The sequence below is a fragment of the Chiroxiphia lanceolata genome, chromosome 10 (genome assembly GCF_009829145.1).
Source record: "Chiroxiphia lanceolata isolate bChiLan1 chromosome 10, bChiLan1.pri, whole genome shotgun sequence".
NCBI lineage: Eukaryota > Metazoa > Chordata > Aves > Passeriformes > Pipridae > Chiroxiphia > Chiroxiphia lanceolata.
The window spans coordinates 778,155-799,792 of record NC_045646.1 but is presented as its reverse complement, the minus strand read 5'-3'; the positions used below and the strand labels follow the sequence as shown (position 1 = coordinate 799,792).

The 21,638-nt window shown below is 47.2% G+C and overlaps 1 long non-coding RNA gene across 3 annotated transcripts in view; it reads right to left on the bottom strand.

Moving 5' to 3' along the window:
• Positions 1-21,638, bottom strand: part of LOC116791956 — an 81,975-nt gene that overhangs the window by 10,424 nt on the left and 49,913 nt on the right. For all 3 annotated transcript variants that reach the window (XR_004358909.1, XR_004358911.1, XR_004358910.1), the window contains exon 3: positions 9,247-9,346. This is a non-coding gene — a long non-coding RNA (uncharacterized LOC116791956). The remainder of the gene's footprint in view (positions 1-9,246; positions 9,347-21,638) is intronic.

Below are 21,638 nucleotides of genomic sequence, written 5' to 3'. Positions count from 1 at the left end.
GGACGGTGATTTGGGGAGATAACCAAGGACAGGTTACTGTTCTCAGCCCTGCACTGAGCCCAGCTGGGGAGGGCACAGAGCTGAGGGTGTGCCCAGAGCTGAGGTGTGCCCAGAGCATCAGCACCTCCGTGCAGCCCATGGCTGTTGGGAAACACGAGTGTTCACAGCTGACCTGCCACTGACAAAGAGTCGGGGTCCCTTTACCCGAGCCACTGGTCTCCATTGTCCCTCTCCCTCCCAAAGGGAACAGATGTTTCCCTCATTTATGCAGAGGGAGGACAGGCAGATAATGAATCCCAGAATGAGCTGTTCCTTCAGAAGCTCCTAGTAACCACAGGGAATGCCAGGCTGGCTGTTCCCAAAACATACCCAGCTTTGCCCAGGACTCAGGCACAGGACAGCAAATGGGAGGCAGCCACTGCTCACACATAAAAGCTTCTGTCAGGGCAGAAGAAAAGCTCAGCATGGTTTTAGTTCTGTATTTAAAATATACAGTAGGAAAAGCTCTTCACAAATCCAAACAGAGGCAGCTGAGCTAGCAGCTATACCAGCCCCACATGGACAAGCACAAAGCAGGGACCTTCCAAATCCATTAGGAGAAAGATTACAAGATATTACTTTAAAAAGATCCATTTCCCCACCAGGCCACGAACCATCATTTCACTCAGACATGCTTCACATTTTGTCCATTCCTGTTTTCTGTGGAGAAGTGAAAAGCCTGTTCAGAGAAACCAGAATAGAATGGAACAGATTTAAATGTGCCTTTGTGATAAACACTATTAAAGACTGTTTACTTAATAGAGAATAAAATTAGAAATGAAGTCCTTTTAAAAAATAGTAACGTGTAAAGTAGAGATAGTTGCTATGATTCTTAAAAAACTCAGGCATTATTTCACACATCTCAACACCTATTAAGGGTAAGACAGAGAGCACAAGTGTCCTGCCTTGAAGATTCATTTATTTATTAAGCCTTAGCAGACACTGTGTCTTACAGGGAAATGGATGAGATGGAACAAAACATGACTGGAGTGAGAATGTCCAAGACATGGAAAAACAAGTGAAGAACAGGCAGTTCCAACTTGTGTATTCACAGGCCAAACCCCAGTCAGTGAAAATGAACAGATGACTTAATCACTTTAACAAATAAGGGTTCTGTTTGGATGTCCTCAGTTGGAGAGAAAGTCCCTGCCGGGCTCCTTGCCGTGCCCTCTGCCCCGGGGGCTGCAGTCAGGGCTCTCAGGGCAGCAGGATGAGGTCCAGCAGCAGTTGCAGGGCACCAGCACAGTCCATGGTGCATCCCTTCCCCAGCACAGGGATCCCCCCTTGAGTGGCCCTGGGGTGGTCCCAGCTCCATGGAGTGTTGTCCCCAGGCTACAGGAGATGCTGTTCCTGCATCACCCCAATCTAAGTCATATGTTGGGCAAGTCTTCCAAGTCCAGACAGGGCCTGAGCTGGAGGAGCAGCCTTTCTCCTGGCACCACTGAGACACCAAGTGCCCTCAGGTTCCCTGTGCTGGAGGAAGCACTGACCTGTCAGCAGGCAGAGGTGTGCCTGCCCTCAGCCAGCAGTGCTGCTCACTGGCAGGTCTGGGCCAGTCACACCCGTCTGCTCCTCAGGGGAGGTCTGTGCTGGGAACGCCGGGATGGGCAGAGCGGGGCTGAGCGCAGCCAACGGGCCTGGCAGTGCCCTCACCTCATGGCACAGTGATCAGGGGCAGAGCTTTATGGAGCTACGGCAGGAATCCCACTGGAGCAGCTTCAGAGAATGGTTTTGCCACTGCCCGTTCCCTGCTAGCAAGGAAAAAGGGAACAGCTTCCTTCCTTCCTTCCCTTGCTCCAGGACCCTCTGGCTTGCCCGGTGCCCAGCCAGCAGCACACCCCTGTCAGTGCCAGAGCAGACACAGCTCAGCTTCCTGCCCCAGGGATGACAGGCTGGGCTGAGCTGGGCTGGCATGGACCTGCTGTGCTGCACCAGGGACAGACAGCCAGGACACCAATCCAAGGCCTCTGAATCCTTTGTTTCTCCTCCATTCAAATTCTTGAGGTAGATAAAGAGCAGAAGAAGTTCATGACTTACATTCCTAGACTGATAAGCTTGTTTCCAATTAACTTTGACAAGCCTCCAGCTGAAACTGTAGTGTGACTAAAACTTTGAAAGTGGAAAAAGTATGGAAGTGTTTGACCTTGGCCATTGCTTATCCTAGTAGCAACAGAAGAACTAAGTTCACTTTTTCTTTTTTTCACCTTATTTTAATCCAAAAAAGAGCCTTGCACCAGAAGAAATGTGAAAAGAAAATGAAGAAGAGAAAGTTAGATTTCCCTGTCCTTGAGGAGATAAGATTCAGCAAAACCAAAGTGACCTTGGTCAAACTATTTGATAATAAATGGGTGAGCCTTTCTCCCCAGCCTCCCTGGAAATTTAAAACTCATTCCTAACAGCATTTTTCACCTTCTTCCAAAAACTGCCCAAGCTGAATTCATAGAGGTTTTTCTGCAACTGACTGATCTCACCTGGAGACAGATGATAAAATGGAGTCCATCAGAGAGTCCAAAAACCACCTTCCTAATCAGGCTAAATTACTGCTGACCCAATCCCATTTCACTCTGCCCGCATAAAATAGAGCTGTAGTGAAGACACCCAGTGTGATAATTGCTACTGGACATTAATTATTAGCTATTTCCATTTACAGACCAGAATAATATACACACGTTACCTTGCCAGTCATATTACTTCAGATTTAAGGCTAGGGACTGAGGCAGAAAAATGTAAAAAACACTTCAAAGAGTGATTGTTATACAGTGGCAAGCATTCATCCAACCACAATTAAATCCCTTGCACAAACGCAGTTTGTAAGAGATAAACTGGTTTAAACAGGTCCCAGGAGCAACACAAGTGTGATTTGCAAACACATCAACTGCCCCTGTTTTTCTCACGTTGCCTTTGACTCCCGAGCTGCCTCGTGCACACTGTCCTTGTCTGTTCCAGCCTTCCACCCTTCATTCCTGCTCCATAGTCCTGGAGTTCATGCCTCCCCCTGCACAGACAGGAATGGGGCTCTCCTGGTGTCCCCTTTGCCTGCCCAGCAATCCGTGACCATCCTTGGCAGTTCTGGAGCCCTGTGATCTCCTGGAAAGCCCCCCCCAGGAAACCCTCACCCAAACTGCCTGTGCCCAGATTCCTGCCTCCAGCAGAACCCCAGGTTTGGTTCTTGGACCTTCCTGCTCCCTCTGTTCACCAAGGCTGCTGCAAGAGCTGTGATCCTTCGCAGGGAGCTCGAAGTACAAGCACTGACAGTGACAGTTCTCCTTACACATTGGGTATCTTTCATATAAGAATCTAAGGAGTAAACAAGTGAAAGGCTGTTTGGATGAATCACTGGAGTGCAGCACCCTGAGATTTACATTTCAGACTCCACTTAAGGCATAATTCCTCTGGTATTCACTGCAGTATTTCAACTGTGATGAACACATGTGGAATTAATAAGAAACACAACACACTGTAACAAGAGTCCCGCTGCTGTCAATGCAACTCAGGAGAGTCAATAGAGAACAGTTATTTATAAAAACACTAAATCATCATGAGACTATTCAAGAACCTGTCATAGAGAAATCTGCACAGTTTAGCACTGGACTTGGAGTTCATAAGAATCCTCAGGCAAAGCCAAACAACCCCCCTGGCTGTTAGCTGGGAGGTGTGGAACAGCCTGGGCTGACTCCCAGGGCCAGCACTGGGCCAGCATGAACCTGATCTCCTGGTCAGGCTTGGGCTCAGCAAAGGACCCTGAGGGCTGTGTGAAGGGGGTCTGCTCCAGAGAGAGAGCTGAAGGAGCCAAGTGTAGGACAGACAACCACCAGACTGTCTCTGCCTGTTCTACAACCCTTTCTCTGGGAGAAATGCCTGGGAACCATATTTTCCTGCCTACCCAGAAACCACGTCCATAGCATTTGTACTTTCAGACATATACACAGACAGGAGAATGTGTGTATATGCACAGGAACAGCTCCCCCAGGGGATTTGCTGAGGGTGATGTTACCATAAAGGAAATTATAGATATCTAATTATGTAAAAAAAAAATGTAGCGTTTGACTCAGGTGACCACTCACATCATGAGTGATCAATATAATCAAAATTATTATGCCAAGTAATTGGACCTGGGGCCACCAGCACAGCCCAGGAGCCCTGGCTCCAGAGCAGGAGGAGGCGATGAGCCCTTTGGGCAGGAGAAGGTCCAGAGGGTGCTGAGGTTGGCCCCACACAGTCACTGCTGGAAAGATCTGAAGGTACAAAACCTTATGCAAGTCAACAAGTCATCTTCAACAGGACTTAGGTGTCTGGCTGGAGTGGGCACAAGGGCTTCTTCTTTTAGGAACCATTGCCCAGAGCAGCTGTGGCTGCCCCATCCCTGGAAGTGTCCCAGGCCAGGTTGGATGGGGCTTGGAGCAACATGGGCTGGTGGAAGGTGTCCCTGCCCATGTCAGGGGGTGGCACTGGGTGGGCTTTGAGATCCATCCCAACCCAAACCAGTCTGGGATTGTAAGGGAAAATAAGAGTATGAGAGAATGACTGTGACCATTTAATGTTAAAATATGCAAGTCTGTTCTATGTGTTATCGACAGAGACATTTTTGTTATATCAAAAAGCAGCAAACCAGCCCTTTGATAGGAACTGGAACCGCAAGAGCAGTAACAGAATTTCAGAGCAGAAGTGAGCTTGAAGGAAGACTCAGATGTGTTTGTAAGGAGAACAGAGGAACTACCATCAGTAAAGAGGCACAGATGTGAGCATTTGAACTGACAAACTCACTCCAAATTTGCAGTACTGATCAAAGGGTTGACATGGAAAAACATCTCTGAATTTCTTTTCCCCTGTAAATTAGCAAGCATCCCTCATTCGGTTGTACTTGATTGTTTGTGGGAATGCCCTTTATAGCAAATAGGAAGAACACAATAAAGCTCTTACCTTCCCCAAGGCTGTCAAAAATGGAAGTGTTTAGCATACACAGACCATTGGAGCATATTAAAACTCTGAATTTCAGTTTATCTACAGACCTTTCTCTTTAAAGAGGCAGCTGAGAGCCCCTTGCACTTTGGGCAAAGCCTCCAGGAGCATATTGAAACAAACCTCTACACTACCCTTTTGGAATTCAGGTCACAAAAGAACCTTCTTATTTTCCTTGTGCCTAGAGAGAGTTCAGCACAGGGTCAAAGGAGAAATGGTTAGAAATATTAAAAATGGAGAGGAAATAAAAAAGGAAAAAAATCTCAGGAGAGCAGATCCTAGAAATACTGAAGTTTAAAGCCTGAGAATTGGCAAGTGGCCAAGGAACATAGTGCAGAGAGACATGGGGATTGCAAGGAATTGGCAGGCAGACAGCATGGGAGATGCCAAATGAGAGCTCTCAAAGAGTGAAATGAGTCACAACTTAAAGAAGGAGATCTAAGAAAGAAAATCCAGCACAAGGGAGAGGGAGAGAAAGGAGACGATCCAGGACCTGCAGCTTCAAAATGTTGGACAGAAATAACTGAAAAACCCAATTCTCCAGATTCAACCTGGGGTGTGACAGAGAAAGGCAACAGCCCAGGTGATGGGGCACACAGAGAAAGCACTTGCAGGGAACCGGGATAAAGCCACAGTCCAGAAAAGCAGTGGAATGTAAGTCCGGAATCGCTCCCGGGCAGGGAGCTGCGGGTTTCTGTGAGCATTTCTCTCCCTTATCTCCAGGCTTTGCTATGCAAAGTGAGCCAGGACTGCCGCGATGCTGCTGCAGGGAGGAGCAAATTTAACAGGAACTCAGTCCTTTGTAAAAGTCTCTTGGCTTCCCTGGAGATTTCAGACAAACCTGCAAGTTTAGGGTCCATATGAAAGTTGTGCTGCACTCTCGACTAGTCACGGCTTTATTTGTCTCTACCTGCTTGCCGTGGTAAGGAATAAAGCCTTGCCTGCTGAGAAAGGGCAGAGTCCTTGTTTCAAGAGAGATTTAAATATAAAAGGATGTGCCATTTGTTTTGCAATCTGCAGCATCTGCTCTTTAGCTCTGACCTGGGCACACAGGCAGCACACAGTGCTCTCTGCTGTCAGCTCATCCGAAATCTGGAGCAACTTCTGGTGAGCTCTCCTTCCCTCTTTTGGGCTCTGACCTCTGATCAGTAAACTGAAGTTGCTAAACAAGGATACATGCTGAATCTTTACCCCGAAACAATTTATGCACTCTCTTTATTATTTGTGGTTACTAATCCTGGTTTAGCACAGTTAACACAAGCAGTTGTAGTCTCAGATCCAGGTGCACGCACACATGCCCAACACAAACCACTCAGTTATAATTCCAGCAGCTTCACTACCTTCTCCCTTCACAGCCATTTTCCCTTTTGGTAGAAAGGTGTTTTCTTACCACCACCATCTTACATACAAGTGCACTTTGAATCCCTCTCTAAGCAGAGATTAGGGTCGATGAGAGTGGGGGGGTGGAGGAGGCGGGTGGGGGCTCTGGGCTCCCAAAGCTCTCACCTCGCTGAGCTCACGGCCCGTGGGACAGAGCAGGGACAGCCAGACCCAGTGGGTGGGTGTGAGACTGCTCAGACTTTCCAGAGGTGACACCTTAGAGCTACTGAGGACCGGGAGCACGTGAGCAGGGAGCTCTGCCCCCACCCCGACTGCTCAGTGCCAGTGCCACAGCAGAGCACAAAAGGGGTTTAACCAGCTGTGGGGTCCAACACATTCACCTGAGCCTCGGGACCTGTCCAGCCTTAAAACTGATCGAGTGGGGGATCCCCCACCCCCAGTTTCTGGCAATGTCCAGAGTCATTTCCCCACTGGTGTGGTTTTGTTAAGTACTACAGAGCAGTACCGTGGAACTTGCCCAAAACCCAAACCAAAGTGACTCCTGATCCTGTGCCATACGATGGGCTGGTGAGCTGGGATGGATTTGGGACATCCAGCACCAAACACCTCAGCAGGAGGGAAGCACAGGGCCCTCCAGATCCCAACCACAGCTTTGGGAATGGCAAAGCCTCAGGGATTTTTATTGCTTTTGCTGAAAATTAAATAAAGGCAGCAAAGCTCTTAAAAGAACAGAAAGCTCATGGCAGAGTGTGGCCTCACATGTTTATCCCGTGTCTCCAGAAGTACTCGGAGCATTTGCCATGTGGAAAAGCAAACCAAGCAGCTATTTTTAAACTCCTTTTATTCAACACATATGGGATGAATTCTGTTAGAAATAACGACCTTCTGATGTAGTTATTGCAATTGCCACTAGACAGAGCTGTTCATCTGATTTCTAACCTCAGCAGTATTTATAATCCCAGTGATGTGCTAGAAATCCAGGAGGAGTTTGTATTACAGACTCCTTCAGAAAAGTGGCACATGCCTGTAACAACTGCCTGGCGTGAGCAGCCAGGGTGTAGCTCTTGCAGGACACTATAAATAATCTCCTCACTGGAGCTGAGGGCAGCATCTGCCTCTCATGAATTCCCTGGTCCCTTACCAAGAACGAGTGATAAAGAGATGACAGATGAGAAAAAACCCTGTTTTTTCTTAGTTAAACTGCAGTGTATGTGTTGGACTTGAAAATAAGGAATACATGTGGAGATCTAAAAGTGCTGTGGCAAATCCCTGACTGTGGAGTTACTGTCAAACACATTTTGCCAGAATTTGGGAAAGGTGCAAACAACGGTGCCTTTGGAAAACAGAGAAGTTTTCCTTCCGGGCAGGGAACGTGCATTCAGACAGTCAGTAAGGGAGTGCCAGAGGACTGGACTCAGTGATTAGGACAGTGCAGGTTGTTAAGATACAGTATTGCAGTTAATCACCAGGCAATGCTCCATCTGACCCTGGTTGCTGCAGCACTGCTGGGGCCTCCTGCCCAGTCCCTCCCACCAGGTAATGCAGAAATCACCCTGGAAATTAAGTGCTTGGGGACATCCGTGGGGTCGTGCCAGTTGGTAGCATCCAATTATCTGCTCTTTTCTGAGAAATTGAGGGTAAACCACATTTTCTTTAAAGACAAGCAAGCCTTCCTTTTGTGAGGAAGCAGGGAGAGACCAGCATCAGTGCTGGTTCTCCCAGGCTCACACCCTGATTTGCATCACAGGCAACCCAGAGCAGGAATTTCTGGAATTTCTGTATCTGCAGCACTGATTTCACCTGGTGATTGGAGTGAAGCAGCTGTGAAGGCCCAGGCAGCTCCAGGCCAGAGTCCCCCCCAGAGCAGGGCTGTGAGTGTTTCCCAGGGGGTCAGTCGTGTCCCTGCTGCTCTCGGGTGTGGGGGTTCAGGTGCTGTGTCAGGCTCAGTGAGTGCTGAGGCAGGAACTGCCCCTGTGGGCAGGGACCCTCTCAGGATGTGCAAGGGCCCCAGAAGGACTTAGCATCATGCCCCAGCACCTTAATTAATACCTTTGTTACTTCAGAACATACCTGTAAAACCCTTGGCTCTTTTTCTCACTCCCTCAGCTCACTGACTTTTGCTTTCTGTCAGTCCTTGCCCTAATCCCAGGGTGGTTTCCCTGCAGAGCTGCAGGGCTCTGCCCAGTTCCCCCCCTGCCACCCTGCCTGGTGCTCAGCAGTCAGGAGAGGTGAGAGAAGAGCCCCCGGCCTGACTGGGGGCTCCAGCTCCCCTTGAACAGTGCCACAGGCACTGAATGCACAGTTTGGCTCTGCTCTCAGCATTATTCCTCCCCCAAACACCACCAAGCCCCGAGGCTGAGCCATGCCCAGCCCGTTGTGGGGGTGGAGGGATGGGATCAGGATTGGGATCGGGAGGGAGGAGTGGGTTGGGAGCAGGTGGCAGTTCCTGCTCTCTGCTCCACCTCCTGCCTGGGGCAAAGTGCAGGGCCACAGCCCAGCCAGTAGCACATTAAACCAGGGTAATTTAGTAGTTGCAATTTCCAGCACTAATTATTTCTGTAAAGCTTCTGAACCCAGTGGCATTTGTTGCACCTATTGCCTCCTCACCTCTTGCAGAATTTTTAGCTGAGAGAATTAAGAGATTGGTCATATCCACACGGAGATTAAAAAAGGAAACTGATCCCTTTGTCAGTTCCTCTGATGATCTCCGGCCATTGGCAAAGGGTTAGTCAGGGTTTGAAGGCGTGTAAAGCAGAAAGAAACATCAGCAGGTGTGTAGGAAACACTCCAAGAAAGATTCAGGCCCGGATACACAGCCCAGATATTGGGTCCCCAAGTTCTGCTTTATTCCAGCTCATTCTCCCTCTGGGACAGCTCAGTGGAACAATGTCAGGAATTGAACGTTACCTGGTATGCCCAGGACTTGCTTTCCTGAAGTACAGTTCTGCTGTGGGGCTTCAGTGAGGACACGAACTCCTGAGCCTTGGATTTCAGTCACAAGGATGCACTAGAAAAGCACAAGAGGAGATTAGATCACCAGCAAAATTAAATTATTAAAAATGCCTGACTCTCAGTTCTAAGCATTATGGTGACAATCCGGCTGCATAAAACCCTTGCAAGTGGTTTAGAAAGTTACACATTCACATTCCAGAGGGTGATGCCTTTTTTGCATAGAGATTATATGTGTATTTGAGGAAATCTCAATCATAGCAACAAAATTCCATCTGCAATATAAATATCTGTTGTACTGTCACCTTGGAGGAAGCTCTGCATTTCACAGGGGTCAGGGGTTGCTGAGACAATGATGTAGCACAAAGAGTAAATCTTCAAAGTCTGTCAGCTAATTGCACAAATGACTCTTTTAACACGGGATACAGAAAAAACTGAAGATGAGAATTTTCCAGCCCCTTCTGTGTTCGAGCACATTTTCCAGAGTTAAGGATTGAGCACAGATCTGAATGGGACGTTTGGGCTGTCCTTAAGTTCTGTGCTCTTCTGCCCACCAGATTACGGGACCAACATCCAACCAGTCACTTCTACACTGTAAAACTGTTGGGTAATTCTTAAAGATAAAACATTTATTTGTGGCAACACAAAATTCAACTACAGCTACATCCACTGCCAGGCTCCTGCTTTCCCCCAGTTCATGCTCTTGCCCCCCTGAGTCCTTCCCCCCATTTTTGTCCCTTCCTATCTATCATGATATCTTGTTGACTCTACCTTAGAGTCACTGAGACCAGATCAGTTGGAAACATTTAGCAGTCCATGAACTGAGTTCTTGTCAAACCAGCCTCTGTTTTTTACATTTTTTACATTTACATTTGCAAATGTGTTTTTTCAGCAAACACAATATTTCTTGGGCAAGACATGATGTAAATATTGGCTGACAGTGTCCTAGCAGCAAAGCTGTGCAGATACTGGCCACATGAAGAAGTCTGCTGTATCTGGGCTAATAAAAGCAGAATATTGTTCCTTTTCCAGTCCCCATGCAGGGCCCATACTGCAAGAATAATGCTCCACTGCAGCCAGGAAAATCACACCAGTACTGTTGGCCAGGGTTGGAACAGCACCGTGTGCATGCAGCATGCATGGACTGTAAATTGATTTAATTTTGATGTCATGAGAATTAATTTGATAATGGTCCCTGATAGGGGAACATGAAGCTCAAGTCTGAGAAATAGATTCAAGAATATGCTTTGTTTTGGGAAAGTGACATCTCTGACTTTAAAAAAGAGAGATTCATGGATTCTTGAGTTGATCAGCATAAAAAACCTTTGGAGCAAAGTCAAGTTCAGATTCGGGTGAAGCTGATGAAGTGCTCGAGCTCCAAAGGCTGGCCATGTCCTGGTTCTCGAGATGTTGGAGGGTGGCATTCTGGGGAGCTCAGCAGTGCTTTGGGAACACCCACTCGCTTTGGCCAAAGGGCCTGGAGGTCACTCACCTCCAGGTCAGCCCGTGACCCTTCTCCCTGCACAGCCGACACCGGGTGGTCGCTGGGCTCAGAGGGGGGGGGCACCCGGTGCCCGAGCTGGGCCGAGTTAAACCACAGCTCAGAGTCGCAGCTCCTCCTTTCTGTCACTGTTTTCGGAAAGTTTTCCGTGCATCTGCTTCTCCATCCCACCACAGAGTGGCACTGCAGCAGTTGCCATCCGCCCCGGCCGGGGGGTGAAGGACTGGTGACAGCCAGGTCTGGGCTGCACTGAGTCACCACAACTACCCTCTGCTCACACTGTAGCACCCCCGCACAGGGTTCACTTCTTTGCACTTGCAGGAGCCATTTGGGGGGGAGTTTCCTGCTTTATGTCTACTGACAGTCTAAAACCTTTCCTTCTGCCCTCGTGCAGGACCCGCTACATAAACCACAAGGAGCACAGGGCTGGGTTCTAGAACACTGGAACCGGGTTAAGACTCCCTTCTCCCAGAACAAACCCTGTGCTGGCAGGGCTGTCCGAGGCTGTGTTCAGCTGGCAAAGGCTGTCAGCTGGAATCACCTCAAAGTGATGGGAAAAAAGTGATTTCTGAACTAATCAAACCCACGATACCTTTGTCCTTATTCATCTCCAGTTTCAAGGCTGTGAGGAGCTGCCTGCTGAGAAGAGCTGGCCAGCAGTCCCAGATTTATTGGCCGTTTTGAGCCAATGGTACTTCCATTGGGAATTCACTCTCTTCCAGCTATCTTCACACAGGCCAGCTCCCCCGACCTGCATCCAGGCATGTTCTATTGCCACAGCCAGGATTATCTCTTTGGCTTGGCCCACACACTCCTCTGTTGCCTCCCTTACCCCGATAGCTGAGACAGAGCTGGCTCCAGCAGTGCTGCTGCCCCAGCCAGCTGGCAAACCTCCTCCCTACCAGCCTGCACTTATCGTCTCCCTCTCGTCCAAGAACTGGTTTGGGATGATTTGTTGCCACTGAAGTGCTGCTGCTCCCAGCAGCTGCCTGTCCTGTCTGGCAGCTGGGGCCAGGTCTCCTCGAAGTGTGGTGCTGGCAGGGCTTGGCTCGGGGACCCCAGCCAGGCACAAGTCATGCTCCCAGACCTAGTCCCTCTGCAGTCACTGGAAAATAGCCCCCAACTGCTGGGGGGGAAAGCAGTGGCGTGAGAACTAAAGGAACTAACAAGGAAATGGAGTAAAGAGACAGAAAGGAGAAGCCAGACACTCTTGGGAAACTCTTATTACTGAAAATGCTCTAAAATCAGTGTGAGACAGAGAGAATGAAGGGACCAACGGAGCTCATTGACAAAAGTGCCATACATCTCATGCCACATCACATCCTTCTCATGGGTGAGCTTGTTCTGAACAATACGAGCTCATCTTCGAATTCGTCTGGAGAGGTCAGGCCAGGAGATGAGAAGGGGAAGAAAAGCTTTGGGGAAACTCTGAGCTGGCATGAAAAGCTCTGAGCTGGCTGTCACTCATTATGCTTCAGAGCTCTTATTGGTGTTCACTTAGTTTTTAATTGGAATCAGAAAAGCAATATTGTTTTTGCTTGCTATTGCTTTGTTACACTTGCCATCTCACTTGATTCATGGTAATCCTTTTACCACAGCCATCTGCCAATTTGCAGGCAATTACTTGGACGTGCTGAGCCCCTCTGGTTGCAGGAGAATGTTAATCTGCACCATCTCTCCTGCTTCCCATCCACCCCAGCAATGTGTGCCCTTCCCCTGTCACTGCTGAACAGTTCCCAAAATGGACTGAAACTCAGGACCTACTGGACACGGCTTTGCTTTTGATGTGTCGAGAATGCTTTATCCTTCCATTTTCAGGGATTAAGCAGATCCTGGGATATATTACTCTGATATTTTATTATTCTGATTTTTCTCTAAATGCACATTGTTTTGCTTGAATTGTTTTTTCCATATCATTACAGAGCAAGATGAAATTTCCAGAGCTTGAAGATAAAACGAATAGTGCTCTGGATATTTAAACTCATTCACTGTCCAGGCAGTTAATGAAAGTGCAGCTCCACTCCTTAAGTTCAGGGCCAGCTGTGTATTCGCCTTCTCCCTCGTTTGGAGGGACAGGGTAGGACTTACATCCCTAGAGGAGTGGGAAAGACGTTTTTGTCATACTTTTGTCATCAGCAGTTGAAGACTGTCAGGAATTGCATGGACCTTCTGAGTTTTCTCATATCAAAACGTGGCCCAGACTTTGCTGCTGCTGAAGCCGATGGGTTCCTCGTGAAGGGGCCTCCAGAGCTGGAGTGGTGAGGGCTGTGCTGTGCAGCAGGGCTGACATCTGGGGCTGAGCTGGGAGGGCCCAGCTTTGTTCTGTCAGCTAACTGCTCCTGCAATGTGTGCCTGCATTCCTGCAGAACCAGAGAGCAAGGACAGCTGGGATCCAGTGTGGCCTGCAGAGCACACAGCCACCTCTCCTGAGTTAGCTCTTGGAATTAAGCTGGTTGGGTACAGGAGGGTGCAAAACAGACTGGGTTAGTCCTCAGGAAACTCTGAAACTCTGAGGATATTGGAATAAATCCATCCTCAGCTGCATTCCCAGCCTGCACAAAGGAGGGCTTGGGCACTTGAAGGGAGAAGGCAGCTCCAGTTCAACCCGTGGGATAAACTGAATTCATTAGTTAATTGTGTGTGCTTCTAATGGGGGTGAGTTCTGTTCCAAGCACTGTCCAGAGATGCTGCCTGAGATGGGAGGGGGGCAGGAATCCTTCCAGCCTCCCACCAGCGCTGGCCAGGACTTATGTTCCCCAAAGCATTTCAGCCCCTGATGCAGCCACTGCTCACCCTGAGCACAGGGAGTGCAGCAGGCAGGAGTGCTGCAGGGGCTGCTGCCCAGCTTTGGTGCAGAGAGGGATTACTGGCACATCAGGGCTGTCTGAATGGCTTAACAGGCCTAATGCCACACAAACCTCCTGCTCCTTGGAACCTCTGAGTCCTACACAGAGGCACATTATGGGATTGTCAGTGTTAGAGGGGGAAGAAAGGAAACAGCAAAGGCTTTCCAGCTGGCATATTCAAATGCTCTGCATCTTGCTCTGAGACCTGTGCAGGTCACCTTCAGCTCATCACAGATCCCTCATCCAAGTGCTGCTCCAGATAACATGAAGTCATTAAGTTTACCCTGCAATGAGCCTAAACAAGGGAACAGTCTTAAAATCCCATGTCTGTATGCCTGCAATCAGAACTTACTTAAACATATTAACCTTAAATACAGAAACAAGGCAGAAAGTTGGACCCTGCTGCCTTCAGCCTTCCCCAAAGAGCATCCCAGAGCCCCGAGGGGTGACACTCAAAGAGCAGCTGGCTCAGGCCAGGCTGTGTCCTGCTGCTCACACCACCACTCACAAATCAGCTGGCTGCAAAGCCAAGCACCACATAGAGACCATATGGCAAAGACACAACAGACAGTAAAGAACAATACAGACAGAGAAAATTAATGCCCTCAGTCACCAGAGGCTCCCCCCACGTTGAAGAGGACCCCAAATGGACCGTGGGGCCGTGCAGCCCTGTTTGTGGTGTAGCTGTGCTGAGGGAACCCCCTGGCACAGGGGAACAGCCAGGCCTTTGAGAACCTGCTCTGTGTTCTTCAGGCTCACAAAACTCAGGGAACTAAACTTTAAATAAGCCTTTTAAATGAAACTCTCAGAAACCACAAAGGCTCCTGGGATGATCCCTCTGGGATAACAAATGCAGGATAGAAATAAAGTGGGTTTTACTCACCATTTTCTCTAGTCAATGAAAAAGAGGCATTTTATTTATTTATTTTTGGTTTCATTTTACACCTATAAAATACTGAAGAGGAATTTTTTTTAAGTTGTCAAGGGGAAAGAAAGTTACAGTTTATTAAATGTGTGGTCAGATAAGTCATAGAATAACAGAATTGTTTATGTTGGAAAAAGCCCTCCAAGACCATCCAGTCCAACCGTTCCCCAGCACTGCCAAGGCTGCCACAGACCCATGTCCCCAAGTGCCACATCCACATGGCTGTTAAATCCTTCCAGGGAGGGGGACTCCACCACTGCCCTGGGCAGCTGTGCCAGGGCTGGACAGCCCTTTTGGTGAAGAAACTGCAGCCAACAAGTCAGACTGATGAGAGCTGGTCCATGTGGTTTTCCTTTCTCCTGCACTGCTTTGACATACAGCTTCAGCTGTGCCAGCATTTTTCCCAGCTGGAAATGGATGCAAGAAGTGAACTTACCGTGTCATCCAGGAGGGAGAGTGAGCCCAGGCCAGAAGGGCAAAATCAAGGAGGGGCATAGCAGATATAAAACCCGGCTGCTGGGAGGCTACACTAAATCAGTAGTGAATGATGATCCCAGAGGGTGGGAGACCAGCCATCACCTATCAGACAGAGACCATCAACTAAATGATCTGACTTAGATTCACAACTGAAACTTGAGTCACAAGTCAGAATCTACAACTTGTGTTATACACAATCAGTTGCATTTTTCATAAACACATGATACCATGAGGCAGATAAATACAGGGTTTTCAGCAGTATGATTGGGGGTGATCCAGACTGAAGGAGATGCCCATGATCAGCACCAAAATGGTCCAAGCAAATCAGGAAAGGTGGAATCACAGCAGGAGCATTCAAGTCTTGTGCAGGCACAACTTTTAGGAAACATCTGCCTTTGTTTCTTTGTCATCCCCTCATCTGGGAGCCAGTTCAGACAAGAAGCTCTCCAGCAGCAAAAGGTGCAGTGCCCATTCCTGCAGCACCTCAGCCACTGGGATATCACAATGTTTGGGGCCTGGGGGCCTTTGACTAAGACAGATCAGTGAAAACAGCCAGTCATCCCCAGGACCAACTAATGGCTGTCTGCTTCCATCTGGAAATGACTGGTGGATCCCATTGTATATCCTGACTGCATGGCCAGCTGCTGGGAAATGTCTCCTCTTTCTGTGTTTCACCAGTGGGAGTTTTCTAGGTCCAATATTAACCTTTCCAGCTAAAAACAGGCTTATTCCTTACCCAACAATGAAAGGTCAGTGGTATTCTGAATCATTTGTCTAGATAATAGATATAAATAAATTTATCTTGGTCTTCAAAGATGAAACCTCTGGGGTGCAATCAGACAAACAAACGATGAGAGCACAACAAAGTCCCTTTTCTGGATCCTGGACTGGTCAGCAGTTCAGTGCACAATGGCCCATCATGGGCCAGGCAAAGAGCTGCTGTAACTAGTTAAGGTAAGGCATCCCAACAGAAAAAGTGTGGGAAAGAACTGGAAATAGGAAACCTGAAAAATGTCAGTACTCTCCAAGTGAGCCTGCACACACATCACTCAGCAAACCCAGCCTGTCACAGAAGCAGAAAGAGCTGGAGCCCAGGGACAGTTTTCTCTCTTGCAGGGTCACTGGGATTGGTGAGCTGAGGAGGAGTGTACTCCTGGGGAGGGAGCAGCTTCTACAACTACCACTTTGTCACGCTCTTCATGAAATAATTCAGGAATGTGTAACACCATTTGTTTACTTTTGGATTAAATGACAAAGTAAATCCCTGAGGCCAAAGCAATATTGCAGAATTACCCCCGTGCCCTTACAGCTCCGTTCATCACTCCAGGGCACCAGAGCTCGTTGCAAACAGCCACATGGTTATAAAAGCTATAAAAGCCCATCAAAGCTATTGGTCTATTAAGTCTGGCTGATGACTCCATGGTAATAAGTGATGTGCTCCAAAGAATCTGGTCTCTTCATAAAGCAGGCAGGATGAGACACCTTCCTGGCTGCCGGACATCCTGAGGAATGCTGGGGAATTCCCCTCACTGTGGTCATACAGCAGAACACGACATCACTGTGGGAAACGCAGATGTACCCCTGGATGGCTCAGGGGCTTGAGGAGACAACTGGGGTGATGTTCCCGGAGTGTCCCCCACTGCCAAGCACTGATGGTAGGGACAATGGCTCAGGGCATCCGTCTCTTACAGTGTCTATTGCTTTATGCAGTTTACTATTCTTTGAACACCCAGAATTAAATGGGAACAGAAAAAAAAAGATGTAAAAAAGTAGCTTTACAATATGGGACTAACTACAGCAAAGCATCTGTGCTGTGCTCAGTCTGAAAATATGTAGTTTGTCTTGATCATACTGAGTATGGGCCAAGGAATGGGAATTTGAGTGGGAAGGCTCTGCTTTGGCAAGAGAAACCCAGAAACATGAGAAACCCAGAAAGCCACAAGCGTGTGCCGTGTAGTGTCTCTGCTGGTGAGCCCCTGAGAGCTCCTGGTGTGTGCTGTGTCCCAGGGGAGTGCTGATCCTGCCATCCCACACACACAGCACTGGGCTCGTGTGGAGCTGCAGAGCCAGGAGGAGGGGGAGCAGAGGCTCAGGCTGTACGTGGGGCTGTGGGACTTCAAGGGCTGCTGTGCTCCAGCACAGAAAGGCAATAAATCACTCACAGACATCTCTGTTTGCCAGCTGTGGAGATTTAACAGGAGCAAGGGATAACAGAGGGATAATGTGACCCTGGGACAGAAAAGCTGCTACAGTTGTAGGGCCACAGGCACAAAAAAAAAGGCAAGGAGAGAGTTCTTTCTGAATGGGAAAGGGAAAGGAAAGACCATACTTGTCATCAAGGTAATATTAATCTCTAGATCCAAACTGCCAACAAAACATTTTGGAATGACTCCTCGGTCATTGACCGTCCCAGGGGAATGAGGTGTTCACCTTGCTGAATGCCACATGGGGCTTTGTCACAGCAATATGTGGAATATCAATTGCTGTCGTGTTGGTCATAAAGAAACACTAAACAGAGGAGGGGAAGCCCACTGGATTTCCAGAAGACTTAACCATGTGACTTTTCATTTCTGCACCCGTAACACAGGTTATCTGTGTTATTCTGCACCCAGGAAACACAGATTTTGCAAGTAGCTCATTTTACCAGAGAAACAGTCAGCTACCATGAAATGCACTGTTCATTAAATGTCTTCATCAGTGCCCATGAAATCAAAGACAGAATTCCCACTGACCTCAGGATCGTGCTCCACAGCCTGATCCAAAGACAACAAAAGCCAAGAGAAGATGCTCACTGATTTCAGCAGACTTCAGGTCAGGTCAGGATCTCAATCATTCAGCACTGTACATGAGGGAATTTTGCCATTAAGATGGAAATGAAATATCTTCCCCCCACACCATCAGGGGGAAGTCACGGCATAACTGATGAAAAGGCAAGTCAGAGAAATTATGTTGTCTTTCAGTGAGGAAGAATGTTATCCTGGAAACCAAAGCTCTAACATGAAACATCCATAAGCAAAGCACTTGAAAAGAAACTTGATACTAATCATATGCTAAAGAGAAACAGCAATAAAGAGCAACCCCCTCCTTGCTGACTGAGATAGGAAACTGTGGTGAGGATGCCACAGTATTGTTTATTCCATGCTTAACTGCCACGTACAAAGTTGTCACCTAAATAAGCATCTTCTAAGCAGCTGACTCTGCACTCCACTGCTTTGTCAGAGGAATGGCTGAATAATGACTAATGAATACCAGAACCAGAAGTACTACAGTGCCAGAGGAACTACAGTGGGAAGAATAAAGAGCTAGGGAATGAGCAGAAAAATGGAGCTGCACCTCAGCATTTTACTTTTTCTCGAGTCTGTATGACTGGGGCAGTAAATCATAGAGATCTTAAAAGGAACCAGTACAGAAAACAAAATTCTTACCAAAATTATTTGGTGGAATCTCCACACAGAAGATTATACTGTAAACTTGTTGAGCTGCTAAAGCTCCTCTGTCTGACCAGCACAGAGCTGAGACGAGCTCACAGCTAGTGGAGAAGTTCATTAGGAACAGGAAGTGGGTTAGATTAATTTCTTCACAACATTGATTGACTTGGACAGCACATTTCACTCACATTTATGCTGCAGGGAAGCCTAATTATGATTTCCCTGAGTGACAGGATAAGACGACACAAAACATGTAATCAAATTCTGAAAGGGCAAATCAGTGCTGTAATTGTTTGATAATCCTTTGCAGTGTAATTTGAGCAGTTCAATATATCCCCTGGAATGAGGGTCTGAAGCTGCATCAATAAACACCACTCACAGGACGTCCTTGTGCCCCCTGGGTCAGCGTGTCTGCTGCTGGCCCATGATAACCTGGAGCTGTGGGTGGCTGGGTCCCAGTGTCCCCGCCGTGAACTTGGCCTGGGTTTGCTGCCATGGAAATTGTCACCTGCCAGACACTGCCTCTGATGCCCCAGGGCAGCCTTCTGATTGCTCCAGCTACCAAAGCTTTTACTCCACTAACGCCTCTGCTCTGTGTGTTTGGCTCTGCCATTGATTAAGGGATCACAGGCACAACTTTGTCACAGTGAGGCAGCAGAAGGGACTCCTGATCCTTAGAGCTGAAGGTATTTTCTACCAGTGGCTCAAAAGAGGATGTGACTGAGTGGAAAAGGTTCAGACAGGTGTGTGTCATCTCCTGGTGCAGACAGACATGTCACCTCCCTGCTTTGATTTCCATTGTAACAAAAGCATTTGTGACTGTAGCAGAGGGATGAAAAGAAACATAAATGCAGACAGGATTTAACAGTCTTTGAGGGCACAAACCAGCACATGGTTCTCAGTGTGCACCGGGGGAGGATGGCTGCAGAGAGCAGCTTTCTACTGCAGCCCTTGTCCTACACATGAAACCCAGCCCGTGTCATCATCAGAGGGAAGGTGAGATGACAAACTCCATGGACTGCTCATTATGGCCTGAGCTGTACAGAACACAGTGGCTGTGTGTGAAATTTTCAGATGAATTAATTTTGAAGAGATCTTTCTAGATCAAACTGAAATTCTATATGAACATAATGAGTTACACACTTCCAAGTACAGATCTATCTGTATCCTTGAGGCCACCCTTATGGTTATCATGGCTTGCAGGTGATTAGTATGCAAACTTCCTAATTCTGCTGTGAAAAGCCATCAGAGGAATCATGTACTATAGAATATATAATGATTTATTTAGTCCCTCAAGTCCTTTATGTAGGTGAGCCAAAGGAAGATGGAATAGAATATTCTATGGTATGAATGGACAAAATAAAATGTAAATTTACTTATAGAAATATTAAAAATATAAAAATATAAATATTAATAATAAAATGTGGTGTGATTCAAGGATGAATGTGTGATTCTTGTTAATGCTGCTATACTAATAAATTAAATCCAGGCAGAGCTGGACAAAGGCTGGAGAGGAGGACGTGCTGTGCCAGGCTGAGGCAGAGCTGGAGCCCTTCCTCCTGCCGGGCACCGTCCCTGGCAGTGAGTGAGTTTAGAACAGGCAGATAATGCAGGTGCACCCCACAATTCCTGCCCTCTGAACAGAGGCCTTTTCCCTAATCCACAGATTGTCTTCCACCAAAGACTTTTCTTTTCTGGCAGATGTTGAACAGATGCTTTTTATTATAAACAGATGGGAAAGATTTTTCAATTACCAATTATTCAAAGTGACAAAGAGGCCTGTTGCCTAACTTAGAGATGATATTGAAATAATATTTATGCACATTCAAAAAATAACATTAAAATAGTATTATCAATCTGGATTATATTAAAATGATATTTAATCCTATTTGTCATGTTCGAAATGTTATCCTATTCCAAGAGACAGGACCTATCTGGAGCAGACTGGAGGTGCAGATCCCAAAGGGATCCCACCACTCTGAGCTACAATTCCAGGTTCTCTGTGATGGTCTGTGAGGCAGCACAGCCAATAAACTGCATTTTCAGCACTGTTGCCTACACTAATCAATATTAATTACATCCAAAAAATCTGAATTCATTTTAATAAGCACTGACTTGAGCGTGAAGAAAAGAGAGAGAGAGGAGAAAAGGTCACAGAACAATTAGAAAATGCCAGTCAAGAGGGAACTCCCAGTACCTTGCCAAGCTCACCCAATACACCCACAAGATCATAGTGAAGGAAGCCAGAATTATCCAGTTAGAAAATCCCAGTGTTCTAAGTTTTCTTCACGTTGCCTCTTTCAAACATTGTTAGTCCTGTAATCACGCTGGCCTAACATTAAACAAAGCCTCTGTTTGCTCACTAACCTTGGGGATGGAGTGGAGAAGGACACCGGTTTTTCTGGCGGAGGGAGGACTTTTAGATAGCTCAGATAGCTCAGTGATTTTATGAAGTTTATCTTACAGCACTGCCTTTTCCAAGCTTCTCCAGAGAAAATCTTCCATCTCACAAAATAACCCCCTGACCTGGATAACTCTTGGGAAGAATGAAGAACTAAAGTTTGTTCAGAAGCTAAATCAATAAGAGGGAGTTCAGTTTACTTTCAGGATGACCATTCTTGCCTCTGCTATTGTTTGGAATATTTTGAAGAGGGAAAAGGTGATACATTTCCCTGCAACCTCTTCGTGAACACTCCTGTTACTGTCATTCCAATATTCCAGTACTGCTGAAGCCCTGTAAGGTTTTTACAGGCATTGAAAATTCCGTGTGTTCTCCCTCCCCCCAGTCACTAGTGATGGCAAAAGCTAGTGTCATCCTCAGAGGGAAGATGAGGGAAAAAGGGAAAATCACAGAAAGGGACCAGGCATTTGGTGCCCAACCATTCCCATCAATGCCTTCAGCAACTGCAATTGTTTGATTTTCAGCAGATTTCTTTTTCAAATATTAAACAAGAACAGATTTTCCTCTTAATTCCCTTTTAATTGCAGAGGGAATTCGCATGAAAGGATATTCCTGGAGATCAAATGAGCTGTTAGAAATGATGTCTCATGAAGTGTTTAGAAAACATACAAACAATACGCATTCTCTGGAATTCTTTGTCAGGGCAGATGCAACAATAGACCTCAGGAAAGACGAGCAGATGTTATTCTGCACACTCTTCATTTCAGAGGCT